We start from the raw sequence: 18,097 nt of genomic DNA, 5'->3' as shown, positions 1-18,097 counted from the left end.
CTGCCCAGAGCCCGGCCCGGCGGGGAGCGGCCGCGCAGGGGCCGGGGGGGGGCCGGGGCTGGGGCTGGGGCTAGGGCCGGGGACAGGGACAGGGACAGGACCGGGGGTCCCCGGGCTGGAGGTGTCCCCCGGCACCCGGAGCATCCATCCCGGGGGGGCGGCTGCCGCGGCCAGGTAAGGCTGCTGCGCACGCCGGGGCTGGTAGAGGTGGGTGGGGGTGGGAAAGCAGAACTGCTCCCTCTCTGCTCGGGCGGTTGGGGAAACGATTTATTTACTGGAGGGAGAAGCCAGGGATTGCAAGGAGTTGTTTATAAATTCTCAAAGTGGAGGAGTCCGGAGATAAAGTTGTCTCACGCCGCTTTGCACAAGCGGCAAACATCGCCGCGTGCCGCTGAAATCCCACTCTGCAGGAGGTGCCAGCAGTGAAGGATCACTCCCTGTCCCCTTCCTTCCCCAGAGCACCCACAGATCGCTTACACCCCCGTTGCCTGCTTGTCCCCCAGCCCGGCCGTTCCCTCGCTCAGGAGCCCAGCCCTGTTTGGTTTCGCTCTGGTGCCAGCTGTGCGCCCGCAGCCCGCTCGCCAAGCGCTGCGACAGAACCGCAGGAGGGACGCGCCAGGTGCCCAGCGCGTTGCTCCCCAACCCTTCTCCGGTAACTCCTCACATACCCGTCTGATCCACGCTGCAGACTGGACTCACTTCCCTGTGTGGATAATACCCGACTTTAAGCCCTGCCTGGCTCTTTTGCCCCCTGCGTTAGCAAAATCTGATGTCTTATGTCTGAATTGAATTGAAATATGTCTGAATTATGTCTGCATCTGGCCATGGAGCACGTCCTTTTGCTCCTTAACCGGATCACTTCAAGCTCTCTCCCTTGCTCTGACTTCAGGGGCACAACTTTGCTCTGCACAAGACGTGTTGGCCCTTCCACACCATACATCTGCCCATCGGCATCGGTTTCCTGCAGCCCGAAGCGAGCCCCATGCTGCAGAGGTCAGACTGCTGCAGGCAGCAGCTCCTCGGATCCGTTTGGGATGCCTTCTGAAAGGGTTGGCATCGGGCTTGGTACATCGCCTTCCCGGAATACCACGTTGGTTTTGTTGAAACCTATTTTGTCTGCGTATTCTGGCAAGTGCAGAACATGTTGGTAGCTCGTAAACAAGAACTCCTGAACACCAAAATACTAGATTAAAATATAAATATTTAAAATTTTGGCTTAAACGATTGGTATTTGAATTTCCATTGGAAAAAAAATCGACATTTTCCACAAAAAGAGACATGATTTTTCAAACTGACCCTAAAACAATGTCTCCTTATGTGCGCGCACACACACACAAGAAATGTTATCACTAAGTTGGCTGAAGGGAGCTTTTATGTGCTTCTGGAAATTTGATATTAGGTGTGTGGTTATCAGCTCAGATCATCCACGGCTGAAACCCGAGATTTTTCGATGTATATAACCGAGCACCTTCTCCATGCAGAGGCTGCTCCCCAGCCACCAGGTCTCTAACAGCGGGCTGGGGGGGCTGTGGTCCTGCATCACTGCTGGAGACAGGGCGCGTGCACAGGCACCTTGTAAGCTTGTCAGCTGTTTGTTTTCCCAAATATATTTGTATCCCTCCTTTTAGAAAAATTCCATATAGGCAGTAATACAGAAAGAAGATATTCTCCTCATTTTCCATGCATATTTTCTCGCAAAGCCAGGAGGAAAGCTGGCTGACTGAGGTAATTATTCAGATAGCAGCATCAATCATTAATCACGGGAATTCTCTCTAACTCCAAGCAAGGCATTTCCATGCCAAATTCAGAACATCTGCTCACTCAGGGAAACGGTCTTTGTGCGGTGCTGGACGGAGGGCTGGAAGCAAGTGGTGTGGAGACTTGTTAGCAAGCGCTCCCAGCCTGGAAGAGCGGCGTAGAGGGGCCAGGGTGGATGCAGAAAGGAGCTGAGCTGCTCTTGACGGTGCTCCTGTGTCAGGACAGCTCCCCGCTTTGGGCAGGGGCACTAGCAGGAGCATTTTTGCACTGAAAAATACTTGCCAGCCCGCTGCCGAGTCCCGCCAGCGGGCTGAGCATCTCCTGTCTCCAACCAGACGGCATCAGGTGTGCTTCTGCGTGCTCAGACCTGTACGGCTCCAGCTCCCAGGTCTGCTCTTACTGACAGCAGCGGCAGTGTCCTGTGGAGAGCTGGAAAGGGATCCAACCCTGCTGCTGCTCTCGGTCCCAGCCTGGGTCTGCAGCCGCTCACAGGAAGCACTGGCTCGGGGGGGATGAGCGTGGTTTTGATTAGGGACGAGGAATCTGCTGCCTCCTGCCAAGAGGGGGAACGGGGAGGTTGTGTCCTCCTGAACGTTGCTGTTTCTTCTTCCTCCTCAGCACAAAGCCGTTGCTTTGCACGCCACGGCACTCCCCTGTCCAGCAGGTGCCAGTGCTAGAGGTGCAAGGCAAGGAGCTCCCCACACCTTCCCAGGGGCCCTGCGGTTCCTGTGGGCGAGGGACTTGGTAACTCGTGGCCGATTCACACGTGACCACGCTGGGAAATAAAAGAACAACTCAGCAGAGAGGGTATGTGAGAGATGAAAAGGGATTACACATTTCTCATCCAACTGCAAAGGATCTGCGGACTGTGATGCGTTTTACTGCAAATCCTGCTGATCCAGGGATAAATTGCCTTTAAATATTAACCTTTTAATAACATATTGTGGCTTCAACTGCTGGGCAAGATACAAGCAAAACAACATTAAACCTTGCTGCTGTTGCCAGAGTCACAGGGCACTGGGGTCTAATGCCCGGGGTATCTTTGAGGGGCTGCGTCCCGTGAGCAGAGGCCAGCAGGTTACAGAGCGATGTGTACAGCCCCCCCCGAGCAATGTGCAAGCTGTGATAAGGGGGCAGCTCCACGGGCTGCATCTGCCAGGCAAATCCAGGCAGCGGGAAGTCAGGGGCCACATGGCAGACATAGCTGTCCCCTCCAGGAGCTACCTGCCAAGCTCCTTTTTGCGGGCAGGGAGACATAAGTGCTTTCTGCAGGAATGTGTAGAAGGTGGATTAAGGACTACGAAGACTGGGAGCACACACAGAGTCCCCACTATCAATGGCTGCAAAGCTCTTCTGTGCCCTTCCCTGCCCTCAGCCTGGTTACATCTTGCTGGAGAAATCCTTTCCCAGGAAGAATTAGGCAGTGAGGGGAATCCCCTGTTCTTTTCATCCCCCTTTTGCTTATTCTACTCTGTAGGGAACATCTCTGCAAAACGTCTGGAGTAGCTGGTGTCCCATGAGGACAAGATATGTCTTCAGACCTACAGGCAAGACTCAGCTGGGACTGCAGATTCACAAAATACCTCTTTGCCATCTCCCTCATTACTCAGCAGCCCTTTTTGTCAGGCATCCCAAAGCCCCGTTTGCCTGTCTGACCACCACGTAGTGCCCAGAGCTGGGCAAGTTCAACCGAGCTTCCCAAAGGTTTTGAGCAACACAAGAATCTACCTAACCCCACGGTTGGATGGACACTGCTGTTGTAAAAGTGATGTTAATTATTAAAATAGACAGCACATAGGGATGAAGTCTTCCAGAAACATTCTCACCTCTCCTCGCCCCAAATTGTCAGTGCAAATGCTGAAGCAGACCTGAGAGGAGGTGCTGGGGATGGGGAGATCTCAGGGGTACATCCAACACGTCCCCCAGACCCTCGAGCACCAGCCAGCGCTCAGGACAGTGCCCATCAGCCGTCCCCAGGCTCCTGCCAGCAGGAGGGCCACGAAGAGCCCTCTCCCACGTCCCGATGTCTTCCTCTGCCACAGCTCCTGGCGAGCAGGAGATGTGGCCACATCTGGAGTCTGGAGCTGCAGCCGTGCTCCTGCACAGGAACCATCCCCACGAGCCACAGGGGTTTTGGCTGGGGTGAGCCGGCTCGGTGCAGACATGCTCGAAGCAGGGAGCAGAGCAATATTGCAACAGGCGGCCGCAGCACGGATGGAGAGGCACTTTTCCCCGCCGTGCAGGGACAAGACAGCCAGCTGTGACTCACGCTCCCTGCTCCCATCCCCCAGGTCCGTTTGCCACACTGCAGCCATTGATAAGACCTTGAAAGAGCAGGAAGTTTCCCTGGCAGAGGCGCCTGGGCGGGCATCGTGTGGTTGTACTGCTAATGAGCCTAAGTGGAGCACTTTGCCCAAAGCATTTACGAGTTTCCAAGCTTTGACTGTAACACCAACAGCCGCCTGCTTGGCCGCTACCATGCTCCGTATGCAAAGGGACACTGCCACCAGCACCACCGCCGTGCCAGCTTTATTAAGGCAGAGAAGACAGGGAGCCGCCGACGAGAAGATCGAGGGACGGGTTGGTGTTCAACCAGTGCACATTCAGCAACGCGGGCCATGCAGCCTGCGATAGCAAGGTGACAGTCGTGGGAATAACGCTTCCCCAGCTCTCTCAAGGAAATGGGGGCTGTGACCTGCTCTCCTCTGTGTTAGACCCTCCACGCTCACACAGAGAGAACTGGGGCATGTAGAAAGAGCAGTGGAGCAGGGAGGAGGTTTACTCTGAGGTTGGAGGCAGGAGTGTCTCTGGAAGCTACAAGCAAGCTGCAAGCCTGGGGAGCTTCATGCTCCATCAGCCAAGCATCTGCAACAACCACCCTGAAGTCCTGGAAATAGCTGCAGGGAGGATTGTGCGTTTGCCACCCTCTGACTGCCCAGGGCTGGGGGACAAAGCCTTGCCCAGGCTCTCCCAGCCCTCCTCCTAAACCCCAACGATGTTAAACGTGACCGTCAGGTGTTACCTTCCCGGCAGTGACCTCCCGATGGACAAAACGTCCTTGAAAGTGCCCCTGGCAGTTAACCAGGTCCTCTGGGGTTTTCATCCCTTGGACGGTGGTTGGTGCTTTCAGCAGAAAACCGAGTCATTTTGTTCAAAGAGCTGAATGAGAAAAGCTGAGCCTCAGCCAGTTTCTATTGGAAAACAACAGTGAAAACATGGAGAAAAAAAAAGCTTTGAAAGAAGCGTGGAGCCCTAAGAGAGGTTTGTCAGCTGCAGTGGCTGTCCTGCCCTCTCTGATGCTGGAGGGAAACGGAGAGGACAGGAGCCAAGGGGGAGGGGGAGGAGGTGTCTTCTGTGGACGGGTTTTGTCCCTACAAACTTTACATTTCCCTCCCTCAGCTGTCAGTGCCCGAGTCTTTGCAGTCAAAGTGGGACCATTTGCAGACAAAGCGGGACGCACTACGATGCATTTTGTCTGCCCTGTTTCAGGTACCTGCCCGAGGATGAGCTGTGACTTGTGACCCGATGGGAACCTAAGCCCAGCTGTACGCATCTGCACCCCAGAGATCCACGTTTAGGTAAAATAATCCCCACTCCTGGCTTTCAGGTCTCGTCTCATGCCAGACAAGAGCCAAGGACTCAGCAGGTGAGAGGAGCTCCCTTTGAGCTCCGGCTTCATGAGATCACTCCCCTCCTGCTAACACAGATGCGGTGTTTGGCATGTGCACTAACAGCACGTGAGTGCACAGCTTCCCACGCAGACCCCGTTGGCAAATGGAAATGCGAAGAAAACATTCTTTTCTGCTTATGGAAGCTGGATATCTAACTCTTTGGAAAAACTAATGGCAATTTGGAGCTTGGCTTTTATAAATTGCCCTGAAATTCTCACTAATTGCGAGCAATTATTTAGTCCTCAAATTTAGTGTTGTGGGTTTGTGTGCGTGTGTGTGCACATGTATGATTGTCTTCAGCTAAATATAGTTTCCTCCATGTTTACCCCTCCGAGCATCCTTCCACCCTTCTGCTTCTATTATTCTCTTGGAGGAAAGGGATTTTGTTACGCTGCCAAGCCCAGCTGGGCTGGGGTAGCAGCTCATCATCAGGGAACGAGGAGCAGGCTAATTTTAAAAGGTGAGCACTGCTATTTGCACGGAAACATCTCTGCAATCAATAACACCAGGAGGAAGAATGGCAAACAGAGTTAAACCGAGATCTTTGAAGTTGCAAATCCTAATCAGAACACTTGAAATCTGCAGGAAAATTTACTCGAGAGATTCAAACACCACTTCTTTGCGGGCAACAATTTGACTAAACAAGCACAGTGAGACAGTTTCTCATTTATGTTAATGGAGAAGCGTCTTTTGTTCGTGTTCAGTCCCACTGATTCCCTGCACACAATGTCCTATTTAAGTTCCATTAATTCACTGCAGAGACTGTAGGAAGAATTCGTGTTCATCCTTGTTGGGAGGACTCACAAGTTCACCACTAGTGAAAGAAAAAAAACTGAAGATAGCAGCAGTGAAGGGCTCAAACTAGAAAATAAAAATAAAAATAAAAGAGAAAGAGAAAATTGGAAAATTAGAAGTGGAGCCTTGTCTCCGCTGAAGACATCCTGGTTGTGCCTAAGGCAGGAATTCACCCTTCAACTTCTTTATGGCAAGTATCCGACTTGCCTTTGTCAGATACTTTGTCGGAAATGTGATCAGAACCGTGCCTTTGGGACTTTTATCCAAAGTTGAAGGAAATTCTGATTCTTCAGAATGTGCTATTTTTGCAAAAGGCTCATCACTCTGAGTCCTTATTTCAGAGTGCCCCTCGGCGTGACCACTACCAAAAGGAAGTTACGCACGAAAACTTCGGGTCGAGCCTGGAGCAGCGATAGGAGTGGCTCTCTGGTTTTCCCGGCGGATATTTATTGCTGTTGCGGTGATAGCTAATTGCCTGATTGTAATTTGTACCTGATCGACACCTTTCCTCCAAAACCTGGGGAAACAAATGGAAAAATTTGCTGCGATACATTTCTACAAGCCACAAGGGCCCCATTTTGGTACCCGGCAGAAGCCAAACCCACAGGAGGGATTTCCACCTGCTCCAGCAGCTGGTGGTTTGATAATATTTGGGCAGACAGTGCCACCAAAAGGAAACGTAATAAACTACCCAGCCAAAAAAAGCTTTTTTTTCGGTGCTTTCCGAGCAGTTGCCATGACAACTGTCCCTCCACAGGCCTTTGCTTTGTTCCCCCATCAGCTCCTCAGACCAGCTTTGGTGCATCCGTCTCTATCAGATATGCGGGCCCAAAGTACCAGGGATGAAAAATTAATGGTTTTGGTCATTCAGCTAAAAACTTCCTTCTTAGCCTAGCGGCTACAGATTTTTCAGCCCTATGCAACAGTCTCTCAAAATTGCTTGGATACTAAATCGCAACACGTGGAGAAACTTTATTCCTTGAGGGTTTTTAAATAACCTGTTCCCCCATCTCCTGCAAGGCAACACTTTACTCGTGCCTCTGATTAACTGGCATGCTTCCTCATTTTTCTTCAAAGCAGGCATTGCAGGGGGAAATTAGAAATACGGGAGTTTGCCTGGATCCCTAAAGCACCCGCTGGTGTAGGTGACGTGGCTCGTGGATGCAGCTGAGGGGCTGAGCACGGCTCTGTCCCACGGGACCCCCGGAGCATCGGTGCCGGCCCTTCCCCAGGCGGTGCAGATGATGCGCTGGGTGCTAGAGGGGCCGTACAACAAGCCGAGAGCACAACGGCACGTTTCTCTCGTTATATGAGAATATTCTCAATTATATGGGATGATGGTGACAGTGATTCTGTGGTGCTGGGTTTGTCTGGGCTTCTCGGAGACTGCAGGGGGAGCTCCTCAGCTGCGCACCGGGGTGGTCCCAGGTGGTGCCTGGGCTCAGGGGTTTCACCCACCGGGGATCCAGCATCACCTTTCAGGAGGCACTAACAAGTGTTTCCCTCCTTCCGTGTAATTCAAACCTGATTTTCTGTTTCCAAAGGCACCTTCTTGCCCTAACTAATGATAAAACCAGGCTGTGCTTTCCTTTGATTTTTCCATAATTCAGGAAAAATTGCCACCAGGTTGAAGGTGCCACTATGAGGCTTGCAGGGAGCCTACAGGGACGGGGACAGGGACACGAGTGGCAGGCAGTGGCCGGGGCAGTGAGACTTCTCCAACCGATGACATCCTGGAGGTGCTTTCACAGGACTCAGCCACTGAGATCGTTTTCTTTTTTTACAACAGCTTTGAAATCCATTTCATTTCAACATTAAATGCATATGCCATACTCATCGACAGCTATGCGATGGTTTAAAAAGCTGTTTTCTTCCCTTAAAAATCCTGCCACGGTTTTACTCCTGATTGCTCTCGGGTTCCCTCTAATCCTGCTGTCCAGCAGAGGCTGCAGCAGTTCTTCCATGCCTCTGCTCTGATGCAGACCACCTCTAGGACCGTGATTTGCAGCATTTGGTTTGTCACACAAGCAATTATTTTCCATTCAGTGAGTACATGCAGGTGCCAACTAGCAGATGCAGCCAACAGACTGGTTTGAAAGGGCTAAGGGTGGCAAATGCCCTTTCCAGTCTGGACTGTGACATTTATATATACGGAATAAAGTTATCTGCCCAGGTTGTTTTTTGTTTGTTTGTTGTTTGTCTGTTTGGTTTATTTGCTTGATATTAGTTTCAGCATCTTTTCTCTGGCTTTCTGCCTATCCCTGTCAGAAAGAGTAATGCCAGAGGAATAAATCCAAAGCTGATTCAATTTTTGTCGCTGCTGCTACATGAGGATTGGGGCAGACATGGGTGAGTGAGGACCCTCCCAAAGGCAGGCTGGGGCTGTGCGGGGAGGTGGTGTGGGAAGGAGGGGAAGCTCCTATTTCAGCACTGCTTGGACGGGGCATGAGGTACCCTGTGTTCCAATGGCAAGGGCAATGTGATTGCAAAAAGGCTGAGACGAAAGACAAGAGTGAGAAAAATGCTCCTGGTGAGAGACTTGAAGGAAGCACCAGATGACCGTTTGCTGAACTACCCCAGAATCTTCCCACTCCATCTGCTGTTGCTGCTCGGTGGAAAAAGGATGAAAATCATGCAAATCATACCAAAAACTAGATGTACGGAACTGCTGAGCATGAAGGCAAACAGAAACACTCAGCTTGTTTTATCACCCACTAGCTGCTAGCTACTGCGCAGCGCTTCCTCCAGCCTGTGCGACCCAAACCTCAGAGCTGCACCTGGAGGTGCTTTGGCTGGACGTGCTTTGTTCACCCCCATCACTCAGCACCCCGGCTCTGTCTGCAGAGCTGCCCTGGCTGTGTGGGCACTGGGAAATCTGAAGGGAATGAGCTGCATTTAGTGCCAGCAGCACCAGTGGTGCTGTTAGCACCCCTGGCAGTGCCTCTCCAGCTGCCAGGCTCCCCGCTGCCTTCTCTCCTCTTTGTTGTAGGAGTTTTCATGTTTTATTAAACCTCAGAATTCCTTGATTATCCATGAGCAGTATCATCCTATTTTCTGGCCTTTTTTTTCCCCCATGAGACAGCAGTACTGATTTTTGAGGGGGAGAAAAAAAAAGAAAAAAAAAAAAAAAAAGAGCTCATTAGCTATTTCCTTGCTAGTGATTCAAGAGTGCCGTGGTTTCCCTTCAGCTCCTCCAGAGTTTTCAGTAGTTCCTTCTCCTGTCCATTTTCCGTGATAACTGAGTATGAGAAACATCTGCACCCCATTAGGAGCAGCTTTGGGTACATAAAACTGAATACAAAGGGTAAAAAAATGTTTGATGGCCGAGTCACGCTCTCATCCAGGAAGCAATCTGGCAATCAGCACAGGGTCCCTGGAGTATCCAAGCTGAAAAACAGGCTCGACCCTCATTTCTAGCACATCAGTGAAGCTACTTATTCTGTTAAAACACTAAATCTGCTATGAATCATACCTAGAGCATGAGGAAGCTGATGTCTTCTGTGTCACTTAACACTGTAGTCCTCCTTTTTGGTACAAACTATCCAGTGAAGTGCTGTCACCACATTACCACCCAGAGAGAGGGGCTTTTGCCCACTTTCTGGCTGCTACAGAAATCGCCTTCATGTATTGTTTTCTCAGAAGGCGGCACTCAGTGCTAGAAACCCGACCCATCAAGAAGCTTCAGGTAGATCTGATTTTGGTAAACTGGGGGCTGTTTGGCTAACCTGCTGGACAGCAGGGATGTGTGGTTAATGTGGACACCTCCGTGGGATATGTCCCTGCTGGACTCGGGCCCTGAGCCAACCACTCCCATGGGCTGGCTGCACACCCCAAATGCCTGCCTGGTCGCACAGACGCACCCTCTGCGACCTTTTTTTGGGAAATTCGGAGGCCGAGCAGGCCAGCCGGAATGCCCAGGCCGCTCGACTTAAGGCACAGCCATTAGTGCCACCAAGAAGACCAAGTACAGCCCTGAAATGAGCTCCTGGTGCTGCTGAGGGAAGCAGGGGCCCTGCCTGGGCCCTGCGGGGCTCGGCCTGCCTCAGCGGGCCTCAGGCCCCGGGCCTGCTCCTTCTGGCGGCCAGCACACGGCTGGACACCGTTACCACACTTTCACAGCTGCGAGGACGTTTCTGTCAGTCCCTGAAGACGACTCAGAAACATTCACCTGGCTTTTATTTTATTTTATTTTTACATACAACCTGTTCGCGTTTTCTCTGCGCCCACGTGATCTAAAAGCTATTTTGCGCAGTCTGACTCCCAAGCTGAAGTCTTTGCAGGCTGAGGACTGTTTCAGGCACAAAGGCTGACCGCATTTCATATCCTCATCTGCTGATTTTCTTAGTCTTTATGCGGATGTAATCACAAGATTCATGTTCCTACTTTCAAGTGAGAGCACAATCAAAGAAATAATATCCACCTAGTCAGGGTTCAGACATGCCTGGGGAAGGTAATAAAATATTAAAAAAATGGAAAATGGTTTTCGTGCTGTCTATTGCTGCAGCTGAGAGAGCGTTGCTGAGAGCCGGGAGGAGATTCCTCCAAATTTAATAGCCAAGACTTAGATGGATAACTAGAAATAAATTAAGACAATCTTAGACCGGAGCCAAATGGCCTGCTACAGTGTAGACAGAGGATCATGGCTTGGGAAGCATGGTGATTAATTTGTTTTCACAGAGTAATTACCAATTAATCATTTGGCTAATGATGTTGTATTATGAATTAGTTATAAACAGACTTCATCCCAATTATAAGGACTCAACTAGATCATTTAATTGAATGTTTATTCTTCCAAAAGTGCTTCACAAGACTTTTTTAGCAGCTGAACACATACATCTAACCGGAAAAAGGCACACGTTTTAAATCACCGGCTGCTAAAGATGCCTTAAATTACACCCTGTTGTAATTAGGAGGCTCAGTGGTGTATCTGTAGCTGAGCTTGACCTCTGTAATAATGCTAGTTGTTTAAGCATGCATTCATTCTTTTACATCAGATCCTTTTCCCTGAAAATGTTGGTATTCAGTGTTGTTGTTTTTTTAACTTCATCAGATAAGTGGGACTAAAATAAACATTCTTCTCTAGTCTGACACGTGGCAGCATTAACAACGAGTTGAAAATAAAATTGCACATAATAAGTTGTTTAGAAGAATGTCCTCGAAGTTGCTGCATAAAATACCAGCTGTACATAGCAGTATAATACTTAGCAATTCAAGCTCCCCCCTGGGGGTACATCTGCCAGATATAAATATTAATGAAAGTGAATTGTGACAGAAAGATTAAGATTCATTAATCATTATTATTATCCAGCATCAGGTGCTAACAGGGCAGCTGCTTGGAGGGAGGCGCTGTCACCTTGACCTCGCACACACATTTGTGAGGATGCCATAAGAAAGTGAGGTCTTCAAAGGAGGAAACAAACACACTGCTGCTCGATGGGGAGGACTTCGGGAGCAAACCCAAAGGTCTGTGGCCGTGTGTGGAGTCCCCAGGAGGATGCGGTGGGACAGGTGAGGACGTGGAGCACAGCCTCTGGTGTAAGCAGACAGCATAGCATCCTCATTCTTTGCATTGCCGGGTCGATTCCTCCGGTTGATTTCCCCTCTCCTTGGGATCCACATGCAGCCCATATGCTGACAGCATTGCAGCTATGGGGAAAATATGGTCAGAGAAACCAGGAAAAGCTGCAGCTCACATGCTCCGGTGGGATACAGGAGATTTCATAAACTTTCCCATCTGACATGTTGTTCAAACACTTTGCAGCTGTCAGAGCCCTATTGTTCAGGTTTATATTGTGCTGGCTTTATATTTTGTTGTTGTTGTTGTTTTTTTGTTTTCATTTTGTTTTGTTTTGTTTTTGATGTCTCAGCCATTGCAGAGCTTCAGAGTGGGAAAGAGAGGGAACTGCAGCCTTCACACTGATCCTTGCCTCCCAGCCATTTTGGTGTCTATTTTCACAGCCAGGTGAGCTGAACTCCTCACTCTCTGCCACACTCCCTTTGTCCTGCACATACTGCCAGCTGCCTTCAAACCTTGTTCCAGCAAGAGTTTCCATTTTAACTGCTTGCATTTGGCTTTACTTCTTTGTATTACCCAGCAAGGAACGTGCTTGCTCCTTGGTCCAATTGCAACAGAAGCAATTTCACACCAACTGCAGACTTTGCATTCTTTTTTTTCTAAGTTAATAACATGAGAAGGTGCCACAGTTTTCCCCCGGACTACAGGCAACCACCATACAGGCTGCTGTGCTCCATGCAATAGTACAAGAAAGCCATAATCTGGGTGTACATGCCCAGAAATGCAGCACTAGAAACACAGCCATTCCCTGCACCTCTCAACAAGGCAATGTTTCAAATATTGGCTTGGAGGAGCCCCACAGATCAGGTGATCCTGTCGTAAGACTGTCCTGGGAAATACATGTCCCCATTGAAATCCACCAGTAGCAGAAACTAGCCCAAGGACACCGCCCTCGATAAAACACTGTTAACTAAAATACATAGCTCGTGCTTTTTTTTCCACGTGTGAGACTCTAATGGCTGCTGCAGAAGCCAAAATAAAGACTGCATAACTTGTATCAGGTGCTAGCATTGCTGCCTTTTCCACACCTGCAAACCTCATCAGCTCGCATTCCTGGGAAAGGCGAAAGTGCCCTGAGCAGCCTGGGAGTCTGGCGGGAGTTAATGAGAACTGGTAGCACTGGGGTAGGGACAGGTAGATTTATGGGGGATTGCGTAGGTCAGGGGGCTTATTTGTTCTCTCCTCATCTGTTCCCACCTGTATCATTATCCAGGAAAGGATTACAGGCAGAAACAGCCTGCGCCTTCATCCCAGCACAGCTTTTCTCTTCATTTTTTAGGGAACTGTTGTTCTGGGCAGAAACCACACTTGGATTCCTCACACGTTCATTCTGGTGAAAATTAAGAGAGATAAAATCTACCTAGATAGATGGATATCTGTCTATCGAGACAGATATAGATATATACTTGTATGTCAGGACAGACTAACCAAATCTGCTTCAGGGGCCAGGTGTGACTGGAAGCACAGCTGCTTCCTCTCCTGAGGCACCAGCTCCCATTCACATCGCTGGAGCTTGCATCTCTTCCTTCCCCATCCATCCATATGTCTGTTTATTCCTGGGGGTTATTAGCCCTCAGCACAGCCCTTGGGCACTACATTCAACTTATTCCTGTTCAGCAAAACATAGCGTATAATGTTCAATGTGGTTCCTAAATTGCAATGGCAAAACAAAGGAGGACAGGATCAGCCTGTCTCAGCCATGTTGTTCCCCCAGCTAGCGGGCTTGCCAGCGATGTTTGTGTGCTGCAGTCTGTACGGGAGGTATATATTCCTTCACCACTTCAAGGTATCCTCTCATCACTCACGGTAAATGCCGTTCTGAATGGGAGCCAACTTGTTTCATGTTAATGAATCACTTCCACTCCCCCGATCACTTTGCTGGGAGGGGACCTGTTTAAGCTTCTTTGTTTAATGCTGGGTTCTGCTTCTCTCTGATAAGTGCTACTTGCCAAAAGCTTCATTTCTAACGGAGTTCAAAGTGAAGTTATTAAGTCATATACGTCGACGTAATCAGGGTTTTGGAGAGGAAAGAGAGCTTAGCTAATCGCAGTCCTTGGGGCAGGATGCACCACTGATACTGTTAAATGTTGGTGAGCTAATTTTCTCCCTAAAACGGCATCTGCTGGGGTTCAAGTCACAGAAGTGAACATTTCAGCCTGTCGCTTTGCACCAGATGGGGGAATTGGGGGCCCAAGACCAATGTAGCTAAGGCTGAAGGAGTTTTCTTATAGATTTTAGGGCACTGTGTCAAGATCTAAGGCCTGAAGTGCTCTAAAAGAAAAACTCCCTTTTTGCTGATTTCAGAGACAAATTCCACACCCTGCAATGTCTATGTGAACCATTATACTGACTTTGAAGTAGACTTTTCCCTAGGGGTATGCAGATTAACAAACCTTGTGACTATGTCCTTTTTCCCCCTTTCCAAATGAAATCTAACATCAGCTATTGAGAAAGAAGAACCTGCGTTAGAGCAAATCCCCAAAGACAGTTATGGTCATCACCACTTTTGTTATTAAAGGGCATATTTTGCTGTGGTTTGTTTGGTTTGCTTTATGAATTAACTTTGTGAATTCATGAGATTAAAAGCTTAAATGGGATCAATGAAGACTACACAGCATGCATCAAAGTAATTGCGGATTGTTTTTCCAGACTCCAGAAGACCAGTAATATTGAAGTACTAAGGGTTTAGAGCAATAATTATGAATTTTTCAAATAGAGAGATGAAAGGAAATACATTATCAGTACACTCAGCTGAACTCAACTGTTTGTTATTTCCAGCTGACTGGGACCTCTCTTGGGGCAAAGGTACATGATGTCCTCTCGAAGGTAGCAATCTGATCCACTGAACAGTTTGAGAAAAATCATTTGCTGTCTGTGTACAGGATGTTAACTATGTGGAAAAGTAATAAAGCAGCGTAAGCCTTAGAGAGAATCACAGAAACTTCCAACGCTGCCTCCCATCCTTTCCTTTTTACTTCAGAGAAAAGCTGGATGGAAAATATATTAAAATCATGAGGTTTGTTCAGCTCCAGTTTCCAGATGGCAACATACGATATATTTGCTGGCATTTGCTTAAAACTAGGCTTTTCTGATCCAAAAGGGTAAAGCATGTAATATTCTCATCTCCCAAATCCTTGATTTCAGATGTTTGTAGTTCCCATAAATTATCAAGTACAGCCAATAGAAAGTAGTTTTTATGTAATGGAAGTAAGAGAGATTTGTGGATTTGATATTACATAGTGTGAACTATTTTAATATGTTGAATTTATAGAAAGGCTAAATTTAATATTCTCATAACAAATCACACCCAATTTTCAGACAGAATTGCCTCCCTCCTCTACCCAATCCCTTGAATTGAGATGATCCCACAGTATTTTGTATGGCCCCCTTTCAAAATTCCCAACACGTACGCCTTTGTGCTTAAAACCAGAAGCTATTTCACACAGCCTGACTCAGTTCAACCAGAGCCTGATTCTTCTTGTTATTTGGTGAGAAGGCGATGACTGAAGAGGACGAGTGGCAGGACGATGTTGCGGTATCCACCAGGTCGGGATGCAGGTGGGAAAAGCATGCTGGCTGCTCTACTTGCATTCCACTTCCAAGCCAGGCAGCTGTGTGTGGACGTTGGGATGAATTGTCACCGATCCGGCTGACCCCAGGTTTCCTGTAACAGCACCAAGCTCATGTCCACTGTGGGACATATGAGCTGCTGCCTAGCGGTGGTGCTTTGGGGTTTATACTGAGCGGTGCAGAGCAGGAAGACTAGGGTCAAAGTTCCTGTCCTCTGTTGGGTCCCAGCACCCAGCCAAAATCCCTTCCCTGCCTGTCAAAAACACCCAAGTGCAGAAATCATTACCCAAATGGTCAGGTGGCTTACAAGGCTGTAGCCTTTCTGGTCTCAGTGCCACATGCACCCGTGGGAAAAAGTGGTCTAACTATGGAGATGTGAAATAGCCAAAAACGATGTGTTTTACCTCTTGGATCACTGAGAGAAAATAGGTAACATCGGTACATTTAGCTGCAGGCTGCAGACCTCTAAAGAGAGGTATTTAAGTTTACTGCAACAAGCATGGAATCGTTACAGAAGCACTCAAAGATGCACTAAATTTCATGGTTGGAGTAAATGTGTCTATTTTGAAGAGAAACTGCCTACACACATAGCAGGAATAGGAAAAAGACGTGTTTCATCAACTTGTGTGGTGTCTCAAAGAGGTGACATAGTTGGCAGTACGGGCAGTATGTTGCAACATTTCACAATTGCAAAGAAAACACTAAGTTGAGCTTTTCTGGACAGATCCTCATCTGGTGTAAACCAGTGAAGCTTCACCAAAGTCAAGTTGCTCCTGGATGCCGTTGTCCAGTCTTCCAGAGTCAAAACTGATGTTTCATAGAAGCCCGTGGTTGCACATATTAAAGTAATCAAGAGCATTTTCATTACAGACTGTGCAAGTGAAATGAAGACAGACATAATGGAAATGTGTTCAAAAAGTTTTATTGACAAAGATTTTAAATAAAAATGCTTTTTTTCTCCTGTGTATGACTGTTGTCTAACAGATGCCATTAATACAATGGGAGGATTGTAGTGGAGGGGAGAGGAAATGTATTTCCCAATCCCTACTGGAAATTATGTCTCCGCTTAATTCCTCCAAGCAGCTTAGATTTAAATAATTCTTATTTTTTCCCATTGGCCATTTCCCATGGCTGCACATCCCTTCTGCACTGGCACTGTCATTTCACTCGTTTCACAGCTGTCAGGGGTTCCCATGAACAGGTCACCATTGGCCCTGGAGAAAGTATAGTTCATACTGGGCAATCTGACAGTACAGGTGAAAAATAAAAGGGACATTTTCCATTTGCAAATCATTTAATGTCTTTGTAGGTGGGTTTACTTTCTTTCCTCTTTGTAAATACAGGCATTTGCTCTTGTTCATCTGCATGGTCACCTCTGTCACTTGGTCTTGAGTGCAGTTGCACAAAATGTGTATTCGTACCCCATCCAGCATGGCAGGAGTCGGCTGCTGGAGGGGGGTCAGGGATCTCCGTGCCCAGCACAGGGAATGGAGTGCTACCAGGAGGGGTCAGCCTGGCTGAGACATACCCAGCTCTCCACCCTGCTCTTGGGAGGGAAGAAGTTCTCAAGTGAGCCTCTAGCCTTTGGGATCAGCCACAATAAAACATAGTTCTGATCTTCACCCTCCTCCTCTGCCATGTTTTGCAGAGCAAGTTGATCTGGATTCCCCCAAGCAAGGCATTTCCCTGTCTGTAGCTCTCTGCTGTCATTTCACAGCCCAGCTTCTCACTTGCTGTCTTTTTCAAAAGGAGGAGCATTTTTATTCTGTACTCATGCAGATGTTCATGTGGTTGTAGTTTTCAAGAACTTCTCACTCATGCCCACGTTGAATCAGTCTCTGCCTTTTGCTGACAAAGACAAACTCGCTGCTTTGTTCTCAACACACCAAGCAGCTGGCACCAAAATTCCAGATTCTGGTTTCTCCCTCTTGTCCTCCCTCCTCGTTCTCCAAAATTTCTATCCTGGTGAGAAACCTGTCACACAGAGCCGGGCCGATGCAGAGCTCTCCTTCTGTCCTGTAGTAAGGGAAGTACCTGCCAGAAGAAAAGGGCTGGTCCAGGCCCAGCAGCCGGCTGGGGAAGGAGGTGGCTGACAGGCACTTTTCAGAGGCGCTGTCTCTTAGGAGCTCATGGGGTGTTGGCTCTGCAATGCTCATGGAGGAAAGTGCCCTCTTGTCTGTCTCCAGACTTGGTGGGGTGGTCTGCAAGAAACACATATAGGACCAAGAGCTAAGGCTGTGAATATGTGGAAGAGCAAGGACAGCACTTGGGAAAGATCATTAGAGTTATACGTCCTCCAAGTGGGGGGTGAACATCTATTCAATGGGAATGTTAATCAATAAAAATCCACAAGATTTTTCTGAGTGAGAAGGGGGTAGGTTGGCTGCCCCAAGGGCTAAGACCTCCCAGAACACCTTGGAAAGTCCTGCATTGATTTTCTTCTGGCTTCAAGGAGGTGGCAGAGGGCACTGCACTGCCTGTGGGGATACAGCAATGGGACAGTTCTCATCCAGAGCCAACAGAGTCCCCAGAGAGCTGGTGTGGGGTCCATGGGGTTGTTTCAGGGGGTTACTTGAACAGGAACCTTTCCAGGGCTGGGTCATGTCTCTCCCCTGTCAGATATCTATTCTTGTTTTATATTTTCAGAGCACAATTCACTATTTTGTTCTGAAGGGCCTAGCTTTAGGAGGCCGTAAGGTGTGAGATGTGATGACCTCTTTTTCTCCTT

The 18,097-nt window shown here is 48.5% G+C and overlaps 1 long non-coding RNA gene across 3 annotated transcripts; it reads left to right on the top strand.

Annotated features, from left to right (window-relative positions):
• The first annotated feature begins 28 nt into the window (after positions 1–28).
• LOC310881708 lies at positions 29–16,620 on the top strand. Of its 3 annotated transcripts, none has more exons than XR_014572513.1 (5): positions 29–174; positions 5,248–5,404; positions 11,533–11,732; positions 12,092–12,186; positions 16,094–16,620. It is a non-coding gene; the product is annotated as an uncharacterized lncRNA (long non-coding RNA). The 3 variants fall into 3 exon arrangements; XR_014572514.1 differs by having other exon boundaries at positions 32–174; positions 5,248–5,336; XR_014572515.1 differs by lacking the exons at positions 5,248–5,404; positions 11,533–11,732; positions 12,092–12,186; positions 16,094–16,620 and adding an exon at positions 890–1,209 and having other exon boundaries at positions 50–174.
• The last annotated feature ends 1,477 nt before the right edge of the window (positions 16,621–18,097 follow it).

Source organism: Anser anser (assembly GCF_964211835.1).
Source record: "Anser anser genome assembly, chromosome: 14".
Lineage (NCBI taxonomy): Eukaryota > Metazoa > Chordata > Aves > Anseriformes > Anatidae > Anser > Anser anser.
Note: the sequence above shows the minus strand (reverse complement) of the source record. Positions and strands in the feature narration are given on the sequence as shown.